The following is a 19,276-nucleotide window of genomic DNA, read 5'->3' as shown; positions in this document are numbered from 1 at the left end:
GTTGATATACAAGTTCACTTGAAAGAATTTCATCAACAAATTGGGTACTGAATAAGTGGTTATTTCCTCACATCTATTCCAGCCCTGTATTTTAAGGGTATAGATATTTGGATCCTATCTTCTTTTTGTCTTTTTAATCCTTCGGCACCTTGGGACATTAAATAGCCAGTTGGTATAAAGTCCTACTTCCTTTACATAAAAATAGGTTATATGTTCTTTTAGTTACTTCTTCAGCCACTAAGTTTCCAATGACCCACAGATGCACATTAACCAGGTTTTGTCTTGGGTAAATGTGATGCTTTCATGTTTTACCTTTTATTGTTAGAGGGTTATGGGTTCTAATGTGATGCCATTATTATGGTGTTTAGGATATAAGAAGGCTTCTGATAAAGTTAATTTTGCACTAATAACATTTCCTAATAATTTTGTTGATAAGAAAACTTTCATATTCACTAAGGTTGTAGTTAATTCTGAGATGCATCATTCTTAAGGTTTCCTTTTTTGCTTGAGCGGCAACACAGAGAATTCAAATTACTTCCTTTTACCCAGGTATGCTCCTTGTTATGAATCTGTTCTACTCAAGGAAAAGCTGCAAGTGAAGCTCATCAGACAGTACAAGCAAGAGAGGAAGTACTCACAAGACCTGCTGGTCCCCGTGGATTTTCTGACACAAGCTGTCTTCACACCAGTTACTGTAGACACAACCCAGGTATGGTGATCAGCCCCACAGATAGCACTTGCACTGTAGTTATGTGGACATGCAGTGGCTCTCCTGCCTGCACTGCAGCCTTCAGAAATGCATTTTTAGTAATGCAACCAACATGGCTGCATGTCCCAAGTTTCATAAAATGATACTCCACTTTATCAAAACTCTCACCATCTTCTGTACTATTTCTTTTCTGAATAAAGAATTGCCCCACTCTGCCAAATTTATTTCTTAAAGATTAAATATGTCATAACCTCAAGTTTTAATAGTACTGTACTAGGTTATCTTTAAGGTTTTATTAAAATACTTAATATCATTTAGTTTGTCACATGAATATTATAATTTTTAAATAGGCAATGATAGCAGCAGGTGAAGCTTACATGCACTATTATGCAACAAACTTCAAATGTCAGGATGACTTGACATTTGGTAACATACTGCACTTGAAGTAACACCACAGGGGTGTGGTGCATACTAATTTTGGAGTGTACTTTTGTACATATAAGAGAGGTTGAATTTTTAAATTTTTCTGCACACATTCTATTCTTATGTTGAAGATTATTAGCTGATCCTTACCTTGGGGAGAGACTGAGATCTTTAACCAGGGTTAAAATTTCTTGGATGGAATGCCTACTCAAAGTCCATGGGAAAGGTTGAGGCCTTGCTGATTGGGATTCTGAGACTGTTTGGCATAGTTAACAGATAACATTTCCTAACAGATGGACACCAAGGAGATATCAGCCACCATTCATGCTTTCTTATCTCATAGACATACCATGTCTTAAGATTCATAGTGAATTAAACATAGCTTAATGTTGATTGTGAAGTGACCTCAGTGAAGTTGACTCAATATTCAAGTTGATCAATTTTTAAAGACCAAAGTCATGTTTCTGACATATGAAGCTCAATTAATATAAGGCCTAAGAAGCTTCAGATGCTTATCAATCAGTTGTTTGGCTCCTTGAGTCATATTTCTGTTTTTGCCATGCAGGTTTTTGATATTACATAAGTAAGTGTTAAAGCATTGTTTATGGCTAGGATACAATTTGTGTTTTCCCTTACGAAAAGGGGGAAGAATATGTTGATTACTACAGGAGTTTATTAGGCAAATTTCTTGGGAATATGGAGATAGGCAGTTGGGTTGTCAGTTGATTCTGCAAAGAGGGTCACCTGAGAGCCAGATAACTGCAGCAGGTAGCTGCTCCTGTAGAAATGTCACCTCCTGAGTCAGCTCTGAAGGCATTTACCTGCTGAAGAGCTGGCATAGGGTCACATAGGAGGGCTTGTTTTAAAAATTGGAAAAATCCTGATCCCCTGCCACAGTCTCGCTGAGTACAATTCATGAACCAGTTATCAAGCAGAAACAAACTTTATTTTTTGAACACACATGCCGCACCACATAAGCTCTTCAGGAATTCCCTCAGAGCCCAACTGCCACCACTGGCTTCCCAGGAGCCTCTCAACCCACAACTCCTATTGTTCTCAAAGCCAATTGGCTGGGTAGTGTGGGCAGAGCCAGAAGAGTCCCCCAATTAGCAGCTCCATTGTCTGAAAAGGCGGGGAAACACCCCAATGACTATCATTGCAGAGAAGCCAATCAGATAACAGCTGGAAGTTTGCTGAAATGATGGTGAGCCAATCAGCTGAAAGTTTGCTGGGGCTGTTTTTAGCCAATCAGCTGGAAGTTTACTGGGGCCCCTTTGTCTGTGGTTCTCAACACTCCCCACCTTGAAAAACATTTTGTGCTCTTTATCAAGAGGTCATTAAACTTCTTCACTGAGAACAGGCAAATGCTTTTTTTCTTGATAATTTTGTATAGAAAGCACTAAAAACCAGAGTTTAGGTCAGGGGAAACACAAATTACTGAATTCACACATCTATAGGCTCAAAGACCCCATGGAATATAACTCAGGAACTGGCTTTACATCTCCCTGGTCTGTGGTCAGCAGGCAGGGTGGTATAAATCATTTATATATATATATATATATATATATATATATATATATATATATATATATATATATATATATATATATATACATACACACACACACACACACACACACATACATATGGTATACACAATATCTTTATTTTATCTTTCTGTTGTGCTAAGGATTGAACCCAGTGCCTTTTTCATGCCAGGTGAATGCTGTACTACTGAGCCACATAGCCCTATCCCAAAATTTCTCTTTATAAATAATGTGCCCTTTGGTAGTTGTCACATATCCATTAAAATCTTTCAGTTGTTCCCTTAAGTTTTCAATTTACTTTGTTCATTAATTCTACCAGAAATCTAAATAGTCACCCAACAGTGTGGGGGGGGTTCCAAATTTGCCTAAAGAGGGTTCTGAAAATAGCTATATTAGAATGAGCTATATTGTTGTATCTTAACAGCTTATGAGGCAGAAGTTTTACCCTGCATCTTGCTCCATCTGTTTCTCATGTGTGTATTTTCTTTCTTTCTTTCTTTCTTTCTTTCTTTCTTTCTTTCTTTCTTTCTTTCTTTCTTTCTTTCTTTCTTTCTTCCTTTCTTTTTTCTTTCTTTCTTTCTTTCTCTCTCTCTTCTTTCTTTCTTTTTTGTTTCTTTTTTCTCTCTTCTTTCTTTCTTTCTTTCTTTCTTTCTTTCTTTCTTTCTTTCTTTCTTTCTTTCTTTCTTTCTTTCTTTATTTCCTTCCTTCCTTCCTTCCTTATTTTTTCTTTCTTAATTTTTGACCATATTACTCTTTACCTAGAGAGAATAGACAAAACCTGGCATAGCATACGTAAAGAATTCTGGGTTATGTATAAAGTTGAATTTGGCTGGCAGTATGGTCCAGTACATAATTTAAAAATTTTTAAAGGTTCTGTTAATACATATTGCTGAATATAAAATCTCCCCCCCTTTTCTCTGCTGTGGGATGACATGAATAAATTGGGCTGGCTTTTTTTTTAGCATATAAGCATATGTGCAGATTTTGTTTTTATTTTGTAGAGGGACTGAGATTATTTGTGGACTCATTGAATGATTTTTATTGTCTACGTCATTGAAAGTTATCTGTCTTTGAGCTTAAAATTATCTTTACATATCAAGATAAACAGATAATGGGTACAGTTCTCCATGCCATTTATAAAACACCTCAAACCTGGAGTGAAAAATAGTCAATTTTTTTCTTTGACTAATATTCCCCTCCTTAATTCCATTTGTACATACTAACCCAAGATCTTTGAGCAGAACTTCACAGTTGATTTCATAGTTGGAGGATAAATCAAGAAATAATTATTAAGTGTTTCCAAATGCTGATTTTCTAAAGATCTTAGTTTAGAATTTTTCAATAAATTAAAAGACCAGATTTTAGTAGGACCTTGTTAATATTTTTATTTTTATAACATTGTTAATCTAAATATTCCAAATATTAGATTAATTATTTATACTAGATTGAACATAAAAATTATTCCTCAAAGTAATAGTCCATTGCTTTTGGGCTCTGGATGAAAATAAATTATTGCTAGCATGAGTTGTATCAACAGCTACTCTACATTACTCTGTAGTGTTTCTTTGCAGATAGGTTTGCATTCTCACAGAATATCAGGTTCAGTTGTAATTACAGTGCAATGGGTTATGGGTTATTTGTTTATCTAATGATATAGCTGAGGCTATATAATGTAGACCTTGTTCAATGCCTTTGAAGAAATTCTATATTAGTGAGTATCATCTCCAGCTCTGGAATGCAGGTTTTCTTACTTACCATTGAGAACTGGTTTTGAAACAAAATTTGTCAAATCATGTCCATAAAATGAGATCCTTGCAATAACTAAACAGTGAATAGATAGTTGTTAAATCAGCAAATGCTTACTCAATATCTGATTTAGTGTTGTGTGCAATGACTCTTAAAAATTGAGGAAATGGATTAATTCTTTAATAAAAAGAGCCTATACCCAGCAGCAATAACCTTAAACCTGGAAATTCCCTAAACCCAGATTGTCTTAAACCAGGATACTTCCTAAAACCTGCAGGATACACCTTAAACCTGGATCCACCCTGGTCCTTGAGCAGGGTCACCTTTCTCAAAGACATATGCAATGTCACAGGAAATTTCCATTTAACATGGGGTATGCTGGCAAAGAAATTTTGATGAGTCATTCCTACTTGGCAATGGCCCTCAGCATTTAAGTGTATATGTGTGTTTAGGAATTTATTCTTATCTGTCTGATGTGTTTAATTGTCAGTTTTCTGCATAGATTTTTTTTTATAGTTGATCTGGGATATTTCACAGGACCATCATGTAACGGCTCTATGTTATGAAATAACACTGGGCATATCAACTCTGTTATTTATCTGTCATTTTAACATTTATTGCTTGCCTTCTATGAGCTTATCTGTGCTTCATACTGGGTGTCCAGATTCAGGAAGACCTTTTCTAAATGATACTGTGTTTACCTTTCAGGAGACACTGATTAGCTCAATGAAGACACAAATAGTAAACAAGAGAAAAGGAAGAGGTAGGTCAATTCTGAGAAATCAGGGGGCTTCCAGAACAAAGATGTTATCCCTGAGGACAGAATTGGTTGGCAGCAGAGAAAGGAGTGCAATTTCAATGCACATTGTCATTTGATACCTTCTAGTGAACTCCTCAATTTTTTTTTCTTTTTTTTTTGTTCTCACCTAAAATAAGCAAGAAAGAGAGGTTTTACTTTATCTCAGCTATGAAAACAATTGAGTTTCAGCTAGAAAATTTCATAATGTGTAGGTGGTTTGGATGGATACTTGGTGGGAATTTGATTCTAACCTTGTTATGTCTTTTTGTGCTCTATGTTGGCATTTCCCCAAAACTACCCAACATGTGTTGATGGATATTACAGAATATGGTAATTTTGTGATTTAATGCAATGCTATTCAAGAGTGTGGCCATGGACCAGGAATCTGGCCATTAAAAACTTGTTACTGATGTGTGAAAAGGTTAGTAAAGATACTAAGAGTAAAGGCATAGAAATTTTATATCTTTTTTTAAAAATAATTTTTATTTGTATATGGACACAATATCTTTATTTTATTTATTTTATGTGTTGCTTATAATCAAATCCAATTTCCCACACATGTGGAACAAATGCTTTGCCACTGATCCACAGCCCTAGTCCAGATTTTATACCTTTTTAAGGGAGAAATTTAATGCCTGTTTAGTTAATAACTTGAAATTGTGGGTATGCATTCTTTATGTCTTCATTTTAAGATGTTAATTCCTCTAAAAGTTTTACTACATTTTATTAGAAATTCATTGCATTATGAACTGGAAATTAAAAGTTGTGCCTTGCATAGGTAGTTGAGTACTGAACTGACCTAATTCCTGGAGGACATTTTACATTTTTGCACTGCCAATAGTTAAAATGGGTGGAGTTGTTCTCTGTTGTTCCTAGGCACACTTAGTCACAACATACTTTTCAGGGAGGTCCCTGGAGCTGACTGTATGTGCAGCAGTCTTTTCTTTTGGTAAAAGCTCTAGTGGGGTATTTTTATTTTTTATTATCTTGCAAAGGCGACTTGGCTCATCACTGACTTCTTATCTGTTGGTTTCTTGAATTTCTCACCTTTCTTTGCACAGGTAAGAGTGGGGCTGGGAAGAATAAATAAAGGGATGTATTTTCAAACTTATGTGAAAAGTTCAGAAAATGATTTTGAAAAGCTTGTGATTCTTCTTTTGGCCCCTTTCATCCATGATGTCCTGTAAAACTTGTTTTATTCAATAGATCACTTCCCCAGTACATTTTTGTTTGTCCTTTTGTTTATTTCTGTTTTGCTTAGAATAAGGAGTTTTTTTCATTGGAGACATTTTACCAAGGACCCAGAATATAAAACTTAAACAATGTTTCATATTCTCGGATTTTTGAAATAAACAAATTAAGCACAGATTATGTGTCAGTTCTACTAGTAGCTTTTTTTGCATTTGTTTTGTTTTGTTTTGGGTTCAGGGAATTTTTTCCAGAGGTGCTTTTTCATTGAGCTACATCCTCAACCCTTCTAATTTTTTGAGACAGGTTCTCTTTAAAGCTGGTCTTGAACTTGGGTCCTATGTGTAGCTACAAACAAAGACATGTTCAATTTCTACTACGAACTTAAAAGTAAAAGGAATACCCAGAAATCAAGTAACTTAAGATTCTACTAAAAATGACATGTGACAGTGTTTGCATGTATGAGGAGTGCACTATGTCTCAACACTGGGCTTTTGTATTTAGCATGTTCTAACTTTCCTTGGGTCAAAGTATAAAATTTTATACATTTAGCTTAAATCCATGGCAGCTCATGATTACCCCATCTTTTTTGTGGGGGAGGTAACAAGGATTGAATTTGAGGGCACTCAACCACTGAGCCAAATCACCAGCCCTATTTTGTATTTTAGTTAGAGACAGTTTCTCACTAAGTTGCTTAGTGCCCCACTTTTTGCTGAGGCTGCCTTTGAACTCTTGATTCTCCTGCCTAAGCATCCAGAGCCTCTAAAATTACAGGCTTTCAGCACCAATCCCAGCAATTATCCCATTATTTTTAAATTTATTTTTTAGTTTTAGATTCACAAGATACCTTATTTTATCTATTTTTTAGGTGGTGCAGAGCATCGAACCCAGTGTTTTGAATCTACACATTTTAGGCAAGTGCTCTACCCCTGAGCTAGAACCATAGTCTCTGATTTCACCATTTTTAGAACACACTTTGGTGAAATTTGAACTATATCCCTGCTATTTTATTGATTGACAGCTAGGACATTTATTAAAAACAGTCAGCCCTAGTGTGTAAAAACCATCTTTGCTTGTATTATACTGAGCCCTGCCCTCACTGAATAATCAATTCTCACTCTTGACAGCTACAAGTGGATGGTTTGATTAATCACTGAATGCATGAACTGTGGTTTCATTCCTTATGGTGAATGATAATACCCCTTTTTCATGAGCTAATTCTTAACATTTATTTGCTGATATTTCTTAAAGCTACATAGTGTTTATATGGTTTTACAATGAACAGGTTTTACGTGTTTCTTTAAAAATCAAATTAAATGGTAAAACTCCTTCTTCTCCCAAGTTTACACTGCATCCATTTCCAGTATGTAGAGAAAGTGGGGTGCTGTTTTTCTATTGTTTACTTAGTTGGCAAGGGCCCAGGCAGAGTAGAGAAGATTCTCTTGCACTGAGAAGTCTGGAGTCAAGAACTTGCTCCACTAAGAGTATCTTTCTGAAGGGACTGAGCTTTATTGATCCTAGATTTTGCTCTCCTTGTTCAGTGGTGATAATAATGTTTTTATTTCCTGTCATTATACCAGAACTCAGTGACAGCATTTTGATGAAGGCTTTGACACTACTTGTCTCTCATTGCAAGCACCATCTGGGATTTCTGTTTACTGGCTTTACAGTATATGATGAAGTGGTTAACAACTTTGTTCATTTAATCCTGAGAAGTAGCAAATAGTGAATAAGCTGGAATTTATTTCATCATGCCCCATATTTTGATCAAGATGGGTTTTAATATAAATGCAATGTGATTCTCTTTCTGGGGCTTTCTTCCATGTAAATGATTGGCAGATGACTTACTTCAGAACTGAACTGTAACCTGCATGTGGTAAAGCACTACAGAGATCTGAAACCTTCTTGGGAACAGCACAGATCAGTAAGGGCAGATGTTCTCCATTATTTATTCTTGCTTTTTTTGTCTGTGCTATTGATGTTGTATCAAGAAAGAAAGAAAGAAAGAAAGAAAGAAAGAAAGAAAGAAAGAAAGAAAGAAAGAAAGAAAGAAGAGAAAGAAAGAAAGAAAGAAGAGAAAGAAAGAAAGAAAGAAAGAAAGAAAGAAGAGAAAAAAAGAAAGAAAGAAGAGAAAGAAAGAAAGAAAGAAAGAAAGAAAGAAAGAAAGATGAGAAAGTAAGAAAGAAAGAAAGAAAAATGAGAAAGAAAGAAAGAAAGAAAGAAAGAAAGAAAGAAAGGAAGGAAGGAAGGAAGGAAGGAAGGAAGAAGAGAAAGAAAGAAAGAAAGAAAGAAAGAAAGAAAGAAAGAAAGAAAGAAAGAAAGAAGAGAAAGAAAGAAAGAAAGAAAAAGGAAAGGAAATAAAATGACAGACAAGAAAAGAAAAAGAAAGAAATAATTTCCAAGACTAATGTGAATGCCTGAAAAATGAAGGTTTTTTTCCTCCTCTTTTATCTAGGAAATTTATAGTCAATTGGTCTTATATAGATACCTGTGGGGAGAGGCTGTACTGTGTTTGGCCTGAGCTTTGCTAGGGGCCTGTTTGTGGCAGTGGTCCCAGGCTACCTTGGGCCAGGCTAACACACCTGTCAGCAATTTTGATCTGGGCTGTGACTAAACTTTGGTGACTGTCTAACAGTTGGTGGACTCATTCATGGGCAGCACCTGAGCTCAGGTGCCAGTCTGAAGGTGACTAAATGGACTAGGGATACCCTGGGCTCTGGATCTATTTTCTGCCAGGTCGTCTATTTGGATCTGGCAGATCTGGAGCTCTGGTGGGTTTCTGCAGGTGGTTGGATAGAGCCCGGCCTCTCCTTGCCCAGGCTCTTGTGCTGAAAAATCTGGGCCATTTATGTGCTCTAGCACGTGTCTGCCTTTGAGTGGAGGCAGGCCTGGGCCCAACCTGAGTTCCAGCAGGAGAAATGGGACAGGGCTATCCTCGCCTGGACCCTTGACTAGGTGGTTGAGGTGGACCTGGGTTGGGACTGAGCTCTGGAGGGTTTCTTGCCTGTGGGTAGAGTCAGTCCTGGGATGAGCCTGAGCTCGGGTGGAGGTCTGAAGGTGGCCATATATTCCCAGGGCTACCCTATGCCCAGGTTCCTGTGTACATCTGTAAGGCTTATCTGGTTGGATTGTGAGATTTAGCTGGGGGTTGGCTGGTGGCTGGAGAGAACAATACCTACCATTTTTAGGACTCCTGGGCAGATCTGAGAGGCAGGTTTGGGACACAGATAACCTCAGGCAGGGTTCTGCCTTTGGGTGGAGATGGTCCTGTGTCTGGTCTGAGCTCTGCTCAGGGCCTGCTTATGGCAGATGGTCCCAGGTTTCAAAGGTATTGTTACATGTTAGATAATTAATGTCTAAATATTGCAATTTGTTAATTGTAATTTATAGTAGTGAAAATTATGACATTCATAAAAAATAGAAAATTATTTCCTACAGTCCTGGAGGTCAGAAGTGGGAAAAGTCTGTCTCAATAGTAGTGTTATCATTTGGAAGAAAAGTGGGAAAGGCTAAATCCATTCTCAAAAGCCCTTTTTTTCTTTTTATTTTTTTTTAGTTGATTTCAGTGCTATCAAAATGTTTAAATAAACCTAGAACATGTTTTATTTTATTAATTTCCAATTATTGGTTATTATTAGTTATAAAATTCATTTAAAAAATTATACATTGTTAATAGGATCATTTATTTTATTTAATTTATATGCAGAGAATCAAACCCAATGCCTCACACATGCTAGGCAAGTACTCTACCACTTACGCACAACGCTGGCCAATGAAATTCCTTTTGACATAGTTCATATTTGTATAATTGTACTTTGTAGAGTTGCATTCTTAGGATGTACAGGGTGGTGGGATACACTGTTTTGTTTCCAAGTATATACATAGAAAAGCTGTGTCAGAGTCTTTGTACTTTTTTTTCTTTGCTTATTTCCCCTCCTTTCTCTTCATTCCCATTGTCTAAACTACTGCACTTCTGTTCCCATCACCCTTCCTGTTTTGAGTTAGCTTCCACATATGAGAAAAAAACATTTAACTTGTGTTAATTTTTTTTAAACTGGCTTAACTTCAGTTAGCATTATTGTCTCCAGGCAGATCCATTTATAGGCAGATATAGTAGTCATATTTTTTTTTCTAAAAATTATTATGTTTTTTAATGTACTTAAAATTTTTTTTCTAATTCTACATGACAATAGAATGCACTTACACATATTATATATAAATGTAATATAATTTATCATGCTTCCTTTTGAGCAAGATGTACCTTCAACCAGTCATGTATTTGTATATATACTTTGGATTATAATGTCTTATTTATTCTAATATCTCTTCTAACCACTAAACCCCTTTCCATCTCTTCACTCCTCTATGCAGTCTAAAGCAACTCTATTTTTTCCATACCTCCCCATTTACTGTGATTAGCAAAAGCATATCAGGGAAAATTTTAAACCTTTTGTTTTAGGGGATTGGCTTATTACTTAGCATGATAAGCTCCATCCATTTTACAGCAAATGTCATAATTTAATTCTTCTTTAAGTCTTAGTTGTATTTCATCATATATGTGTGTAAATGTGTTTTGGGGTGTATATATACACACACACATACACACACATATGTGTGTGTGTATATATATACTATTATATATACACTAATACACATCATATTTTCTTTATCTGGTGAAAGGCACCTATGTTAGTTCATAGTTTAACTGTTATGAGTTAAGCTGCTGTAAAAATAATGTGGCTGTGTTATTGTAATATGCTGATTTTAAGTCTTTGGGGTATAAAATAAGGATAGGGATAGCTGTGTCAGATGTTAGTTCCATTCCAAGTTTACTGAGGAATCTCCATACTGCTTTTCATAATGGTTGTATCAATTTGCAGTCCCACAAGCAATGTGTGCATGCACACTTTTCCCAACATGCTCGCCAACTTTTACTGATACTTGATGATTGTATTTTGGGGAATTATTTGTGACTGTGGCGAGATGAAATTTTGGAGTAGTTTTCATTTGCTTTACTCTAATAGCTAAATGTTGAACATTTTTTCATTTATTTGTATCTTCTTCTGTGAAGTGTCTGTTCAGTTCCTTAGCCCATTTATAGATTTGGTTATTTGATTTTTTGGTGTTAGTTTTTTGAGTTCTGCATATGTCCTGGAGAATAATGCTCTAAGGTGCATGTGGTGAAGATTTTCTCCCATATTGTTAACACTTTTTTTACGTTATTGATTGTTTTCTTTGATGAGAAGATGCTTTTAAGTTTGAATCCATCCTGTTTATTGATTCTGGATTTACTTTTTGGAATGTAGCAGTCTCCTTAAGAAAGCCAGATCTTAGGCTGACAGTGAAAATTTTGGCCTACTTCTTCTTCTATTATCCTAAGTTTTGATCCATTTTCAATTGAATTTTGTGCAGAGTGGAGAGAGGACCTTACTTTCTTTTTGCTTTATGTGGCTATTCAATGTTCCCATTTGTTGAACAGGCTTTTGTACCCTTAATGTATGTTTTTGTAACCTTTGTCTAGTATGAGATAGCTATGTTTCTGTGAGTTTTTCTCTGTGTCTTCTATTCTGTACCATGCATTAATCTCTGTCATTTTGGAGCTGATACAATGCTGTTTTTGTTACTGTGGTGCTGTATTACATTTTAAGTTATCCTATTTTGATATGCCTTACTTCACTCTTCTTGCTAAGGATTGCTTTGGCTATTCTGCATCTCTTATTTTTCCATATGAATTTCATGGTTGACTTTTCTAGTTCTGTGAAGAATTGTGTTTGGAATTTTTATATGAATTGCATTAAAATTTATGCCCATGGACAAATTAGTTATATCTATGAAAAAAATCCCAGCTCACAATGAACCTGACAGATGTCTGGTCACTGGTGTCTGTTGACCCAGCCACTATCTCCTGCACACTTGGTGGTTGCTCAGCTGAGGTTACTGTTTGTATTTCAGAGTTAAGAGTTTCTTAGAGTTGAGGATACTCTGCATGTTTGTGCTGAGGTTGGGGTTCAGGCACACATTCCACCACACAGCCTGGGATAATTTGCTGGGTTTTATAAATATTTAATTGTGTCTGAAAATTTCTTTGGGTCCTTTAATCAGTTTGCTTGATGAACCTCTGTGTGCTAGACACTATACTAGGTATGGAGTACAGAGTGAATAGGCCAAGTCCATGCTTTCATGGAACTTAATGAAGTTAGTAAAATAATTATAGCATGTACCTCAATGTTACTGTGAAACTTAGAAGACAATATGTCTGTTAATAACTGCAGTGGTGAGAACTGTAATACTGTTGAGGACATTTGCAAAAAATTTCATTAGGCATCATCTTGTTTTTGTCTGGGAAGTCTTAGTAATGTAAAGTTGTTAGAATTTCTGTTATAAAAAACAGACATTTAACATAGTTTATATCTGAAGTCTGTAAATGGAAGGGATCCCTGTGTGTTGCCTGTCTCCAGGTCAGATACACAATACTATGCTTACTCAATATAGGTTTTTGGAAACCCTTGAAGCCTCTTCTATAACCATAAGAGCCAGTGCTTTATAGTCAGTAGGCCAAGTCCAAGTCTCCAGGTCACATACACAGATGACACAACCTTATTTTGCAGAATTTTCCCCCAGTAAGTTTATCTGTTATCCTTCACACACTCACTGGCAACCATTTAGCTGGATGGATTCTGTTCCATTATGGGAATTATATAGATTTTGCATTAATTGTCCAGAGCTTTTGGAGAGGATCCTGGCCTTTTCTAATCTGCAGAACTATCTATCTCTATCATCTTCACATTGTCTGATTATTACTGGATGTAAGTGTGCTTTGTGCACATGGTAGTGTACTGCAAGCTCATACCACATTCATTTTGTGTCCTCTTCTCTATAGCACTTAACAAGGAACTGGGAGTTGGTCTAAAACTGACCCTGAACTTTAAAACCATACAGTTACGAAAACCTAGGGGTTGGAGGCTATGATAGTATGAAGAGAAACCAATTTCTTCTAGGGAAACCCATGCCCAATCAAACTTCATTTTAGTAAGATGGCATCCTGCACACCAATATCAAGCAATTCTGAATGGATTTCAGAGAATTTTAAAAAATGATGGAAAAAAAACTAGAAGATAAAATTAAATAGTTTTTCAACTATATTTTTTTAACTGGCTTGGGAACTAGTTTTCACTGTCAGATCACATTGTGCTCTTGCTGGGGATCATAAATATCATATGAAGTGAGAGATATACAGACATATCTCCAGTTACTTGGCTTTTTGTGACAGAGAAAATTTTCTTAGTCTTTTATGAGGGAAAATTATATATTTCCTATTTTTATTTTCCCTAATGAATGCTGTGCTCGAGCTTTTCTGCCTCAGCCAGTAAAGACCTGGGCTTTGTGCAAAGGGATCCAGATTTTTCAAAAAAGTCTAAGCAGCAGAGAGAGGCATATATCCAACCTGTTGTCAGAACAGGATTCCACAGTGATTTATAAATGTTGAGTGATCAATTATGGTTCTGAGTTTTTAGTATCTGTGCTGCCAATGCAATTGGTAAGCTGTCTTTTTACATTGGCTTGCATTAGAACACCACAGGTAATGACTTGGGGACTGTTGAAAGCTGGGCTGGGGTTGGGTTGGACAATTGTATGAGGCACCATAGAAGATGTATTAGACCAATGAGCTTGTTGGTAGAGTCAGGAAAAAGGGCTTTCTTGTTAACATTTTGATAAATGGGGGAAGTGTGAATTTTTCCTAATGGAAATTCCCATGTAATCAGTTGAATATTCAAGCTAGGTTTCAAATTTTATTCTTTCATAAGTTTGGAGGGGAAAACTTACTATTCAGCTTAGAGGGTGTTAACTCTTATACTGGGCACTGGTTAGTTTATAAAATATCACCATATATTTCTCATTTTAATCAGATTTTAAGTATGCACATGTAAAGTACTCAATATCAACATCCAAACAAAAAGTAGAGAATAAAAACATCCTTCATTTTCCTGCCATAGGTCATTGTGCTGAATAAAATATCTGTTAAGGAAATATGCATTTACATGTTTTTGAAAAAAAAGGTATATAGTAACACACTTATATTTTTAAAAAGTCAAAATAAGAGAACTCTTTTTCAGTTCCCTGAGGAATTTAGACTTATTTTATAAAACTCTGTACAGTATGGCTCTTTGTTTTTTAACAAAGAGTATGCATGGCTTATATAATTGAAAAGACATGAGACCAAGTAAAAAAAAGAAGAATGGATGTAGTCCAAATTTGTTCCTTTCAGGGGAGGATTCAGTCCATCTTCTGACTCCTTCTAGAAATGCTTTCTGCTGGGTTTTCTGAAAGGCAGAAGTAAGAAGCAGGGAAAGTTGGAGCTGAGATCCAGTGTGGACAGTGTAGAAAAGCTTGAGGAAGGCTTGGTATGTTCCAGAGATGGGTTTGACTGACAGTCCTGATGGACTACTGAAAGTGAGGTGACAAAAGTGACTTCCAGGTTAATGTCTGAGAACTGGAATGATGATTTTAACATTAACTGAGATGGTTTAGGAGCAGCAGGTTTAGAGGGAGGTTGTCTCAATGTGCAGGCTGCTCTAACCAAATACCATAGACCTAGTAGCTTATGCATGACATAAATTCATTCATTACCATTCTGGAGGCTGGATATTCTGAGACCAATGTGCAAGCAGATTCTATGTGTTTCCCCTTTTGGCTCATAGAGAGGCATTCTCCATGTGTCCTCTCAGGTAAATGAGCTCCTTAGCCTCTTTCATTTGAATGCTAATTTCACACATAAAGACTATCCACTTGACCTAACTCCCTCCCAGAGGCCCCTCCTGATAATTTTGTGGTCTGGATTCAGCCTTTGGCTTTGGGTGGGGGTAACCAGCATTAAAGATAGAGTAAAGGCATGAAAACTTTCACTTGAAAAAATGCAATTTGATTAATCTGAGCAGTTGGGGAATGATTAAGAGTTCAATAGAGTTTCAGGCTAGAGATATCAATGTTGGGGCACGTGGGTGGTGTTAAAAACCTCTAGCTTTAGAGGATCTCCTGAGAGAAAATGCTAATCTTATCAAATGTGGGGGCACCTGTGCCATCCTGAGCAAGCCATGCCATTGCTTGAGACTATTTCTTGACTGTAAATATGTGAATTGAAGCAGATTTTTCTCCAAATTGCTGTCCTGCTCTGAGATTCTACAGAGGAATATCTTCAAAACAGATTGGTCCAAACTGTCCAAATGGTTGCTATCTACACATCAGTGCTGATCTCCTCTAGATGAACATCTGGGTTACCTGGATTATCATGGGACTGACACTGCAGGTACTCCTGGTGTGAAATCTGGGATGGCTCCAAGTTCTTCAAGCTGCTCAAAAAGAGGTGTATCTACAAGAAATCACAACCACTCAAAAAACTAGTCGAGGTGGACCACGCACCTTTGCAGCCATATCCCCAAAACCTATTTGCAATCTGTTCACCTCCAAGCCATGAAGCCGAGCACTACAGAAACAACAGAGCCTTCCTGTCCAACGTCCTCTCCAGCTGCAGGGTACTGACATTTCTATGGGAATTATTGAAGGATGCAGACATTATAAGATAACTTTCTCTGTGGTATCACAAATTGATGAATTAGAAGTAGGGCACTGGAAAATGGGGAGGTCGGTCTTTGCAGGTTAGGTTGACTGTTCTGAGGAACAGAGAATAATATGGCCACTATAACAGAGTGAAGATTTGTGGGATGGACTGAAAACTACCAGCAACCACACGGTTAAGATCAGGAGGTTGCCAAAAAGTCTTTGCTGAGACCAACTGGAGCATTTTCACACCAATGAGGGTGGCTAGGAGCCATAACTCTGGGAATGTTGCTGCAATTTGAGGCCAGTGATCTAATATTTGGGTCCCAGCAAATCAGGTCCACCCACTCATCCCAAAACCAAACTGGAAAGTAATGGAAAAAACAAAAAAGAACTTTCATCATCATAACTATGTCAGAAAAGCAAAGTGAGCTTCAGGGTCTTGGCTCTTTCCATGGAATTCTCTCATAAGCTTTTGGGTTAAAAAGAGCAGAGACTGAGGCAGAGCAAGAGGCATTAACAAGGATGCAGCCCTGGGCAAACTGATTCTGTCATAATCAAATCTCTGGTTCTCCTAGAAGGAACTTGTCTATTGACTTTAGGTCCAGAAGGGGGCAATTTGTTTCTGACTGGACACATGCACCTTTTTGGTTGGTCCAGCCTTGTCAGCAGCTGATCTTTGATTCAAGGTTCTGCTGTTCATGGGAGCTGCATGACAATTACTGGAGACTTCTAGGCCAATCAAGGGCTGTGGAACAGGACAATGTGAAAGGTGAAATTGAATGTCCATGAAAACCTCAGGAATTTCTCAGTTATTCTCATATCATCTTGTGAAGACAAGGTAAATCAGGAGGACTAATAAACCTTTGCTACCAGGTTTTAGAAGTGCACTCCATTAAGCAGAACACACCTCCATACAGAGCTGAGCAGGAGTCTGAAGCAAATACAAAAAGAAGGCAGAGATACCAGGCTTTCTACTGCTTGTTACAATATAATAAACAGCTTCTAATACTGTGATGGGTTTCTGCATACTCCCTCAGCTGGAATACTGCCTCTATTGTTTTCTATCTGTGTCATATTTATTGAGTGACTTCTCTGTGTTTAAAAGTTTGATATAAAGAAATGGATGTAAAATTGTGCCATTCCATCAGATAATTCTGAGGACCTAAGGAGTATTAAGACTTGGAGCAACACTTGGAGCACTGGGAGTGTATTTAAGACTTATTCTTCCCTAGGAACAACTGTTTGTATAGCCAGATTCCAGATTCTGCCTACTCTTAAAGATTAATAGGAACACATTTGGATTTAGAAGTGTCTTAGTACCCCAGACGAAAACCTCAGCCACTGGTGTCATCCCCCTCCATGAGCTCTTCCATCAGATGACATCAGAGTGATTTACTGTGGTGTGAGCAACACAGAACCTTCAGATAGAGATGTGAAACCAAGACACAGGCATGTCAATAATGCACAGAAAGAGGCACCAAGTGACATTGAGGATCATGATGGGGACATGTCAGAGGGCAGTACACAACAAATGGTTGGATGCTTGGTTGGACAGAAAAGACAGGGATATGGACAGAGAATCAGTAGATACTTACTATACTCAGAAAGCCCCAGAGAATCAGATACAAGTGTCAGAACTTATACTTGGGTTCAGAAGCCCACAGGTTTGCTTGGGCTTAGTATGTCAGTAAAACAGCCATATAAGCTGAAGGACAGTAAAGGAAAAATAGGAGTTTAAGGAAAAATAGAAAGTATAGGAAGAGCTCCCTCCCTCAGACTTGGTGTTGATTCTGGAATGAAGACAACAATGACAGGAGTCTTGTGTGTTCAGAATAGTGTGATTGAGCCTGGTGTCCTTTCACATGGAGGCTAAGGCAGCAGTTCAAAACCAGCTTCACACATGCAGATTTTTGAAGATAACGCTGGAGTCAGGTGGAGTGTTGCTGTCTGATGGAGAAGAAGATCTAAAGAGGCAAACTTGTAGTTGTGGACAAAGTAGTAGAGAGTCACTTGGGCAGAGAGGGCGTCTTAATGATATTTGGAAAATAATTTGCTACTCTTGGTGGAACTCTTACTTTTCTCTATTTTATTAAAATTGTACAATAGGATACACATACAAAAGGAGCACATGACTTTATTATCATTGGCAGGCAGTTGAAGTAATGAGTCACGTGCCACATTAGGTTGCAGGCACTCTTGGAAAGCTTCTGTCCCCTTTCCCAACCACAGTCTGTGAAGTAATCACTTGCTGACTCAGGCAGTGGCTTCCTGTTTTCCTCTGTTTCCACTAACATTACATCTGAGTTTTACATGATTCAAACTTTACGTACATTCTTCCATATCTCATTTTGCCAGATTTGGCTTCATCTTGTCAGTCATGATGGATAGTGTGACTTTGGGTGGGCATGAAAAGGTGCTTAACTGTTTGGTGCATGAGGCTGCTTGGGTCATCTCTAGGCTCAGGGATTCTTCCCCATGCCATGTTACTGTGGTGGAGACCTTGAAAATTTGTCCCATGGCATTTGTTCTGAGGATACACCAAGAGTGCATTTCTGGGACCTGGAATCTCCATAACTTCAATTCCATTAGATAAACTGCTCTTCATAGGCCCTACAGTGCCCACATGCTCCATGGACATGGTAGGATTCTGTCATTTTATGTACTCACCAATGCTTGTATAGAGCTTCTGTGCTCACTCACGTCCCTGAACTTGGTCACAGGCTTTCCTATATCCATGGAGAGCAGGACCCAGGATTAGCCTCTTCAGGCAGCAGTATGGACAATGTGTTCTTTCTATTTAGCAGGAAAGTTCTGAGAAAGGCTTAGAAAACATCCCTGCAACTCACATCTTGGCTATCCCTCTTGCTAACTGTGTAATTATGGGTGATTTAATTAATCTCCCTGTGTCTCCATGTCCTTGGGTGAAGATCATGTGTGAGAATATGTGCTTCCCTGGATCATCTTGATGATTAAAAAGTGGAGGCTACAATATATTTGGAAGAAGGCAAGTATTCTCTAGGTGATCCATATCTGTGAACCAGAACTGAATCCTTACTAGGGCACAGTGATGACTGTTCTATAGATGGCTTAGAAGACAGAATTTGGGTTCATTCCAAATCACTGGTAGAGCTCTGTGTGTCTAGGGGTGTCATCTTTCAGGTAGGGACACTCATTACCCTTTCCAAGCTGAAACCAGATGAAGAAGATGGATGACTTTAAGTAACAGTGTTCATCCGCTTTTCATCACAGTGACCCCAAAATGCCCTACAATAACAATTTACAAGAGTAAAACTTCTTTTGGGCTCA

This window comes from Ictidomys tridecemlineatus, chromosome 15, assembly GCF_052094955.1.
Source record: "Ictidomys tridecemlineatus isolate mIctTri1 chromosome 15, mIctTri1.hap1, whole genome shotgun sequence".
In the NCBI taxonomy this organism is placed as follows: Eukaryota; Metazoa; Chordata; class Mammalia; order Rodentia; family Sciuridae; genus Ictidomys; species Ictidomys tridecemlineatus.
This window is presented reverse-complemented; position numbering follows the sequence as displayed.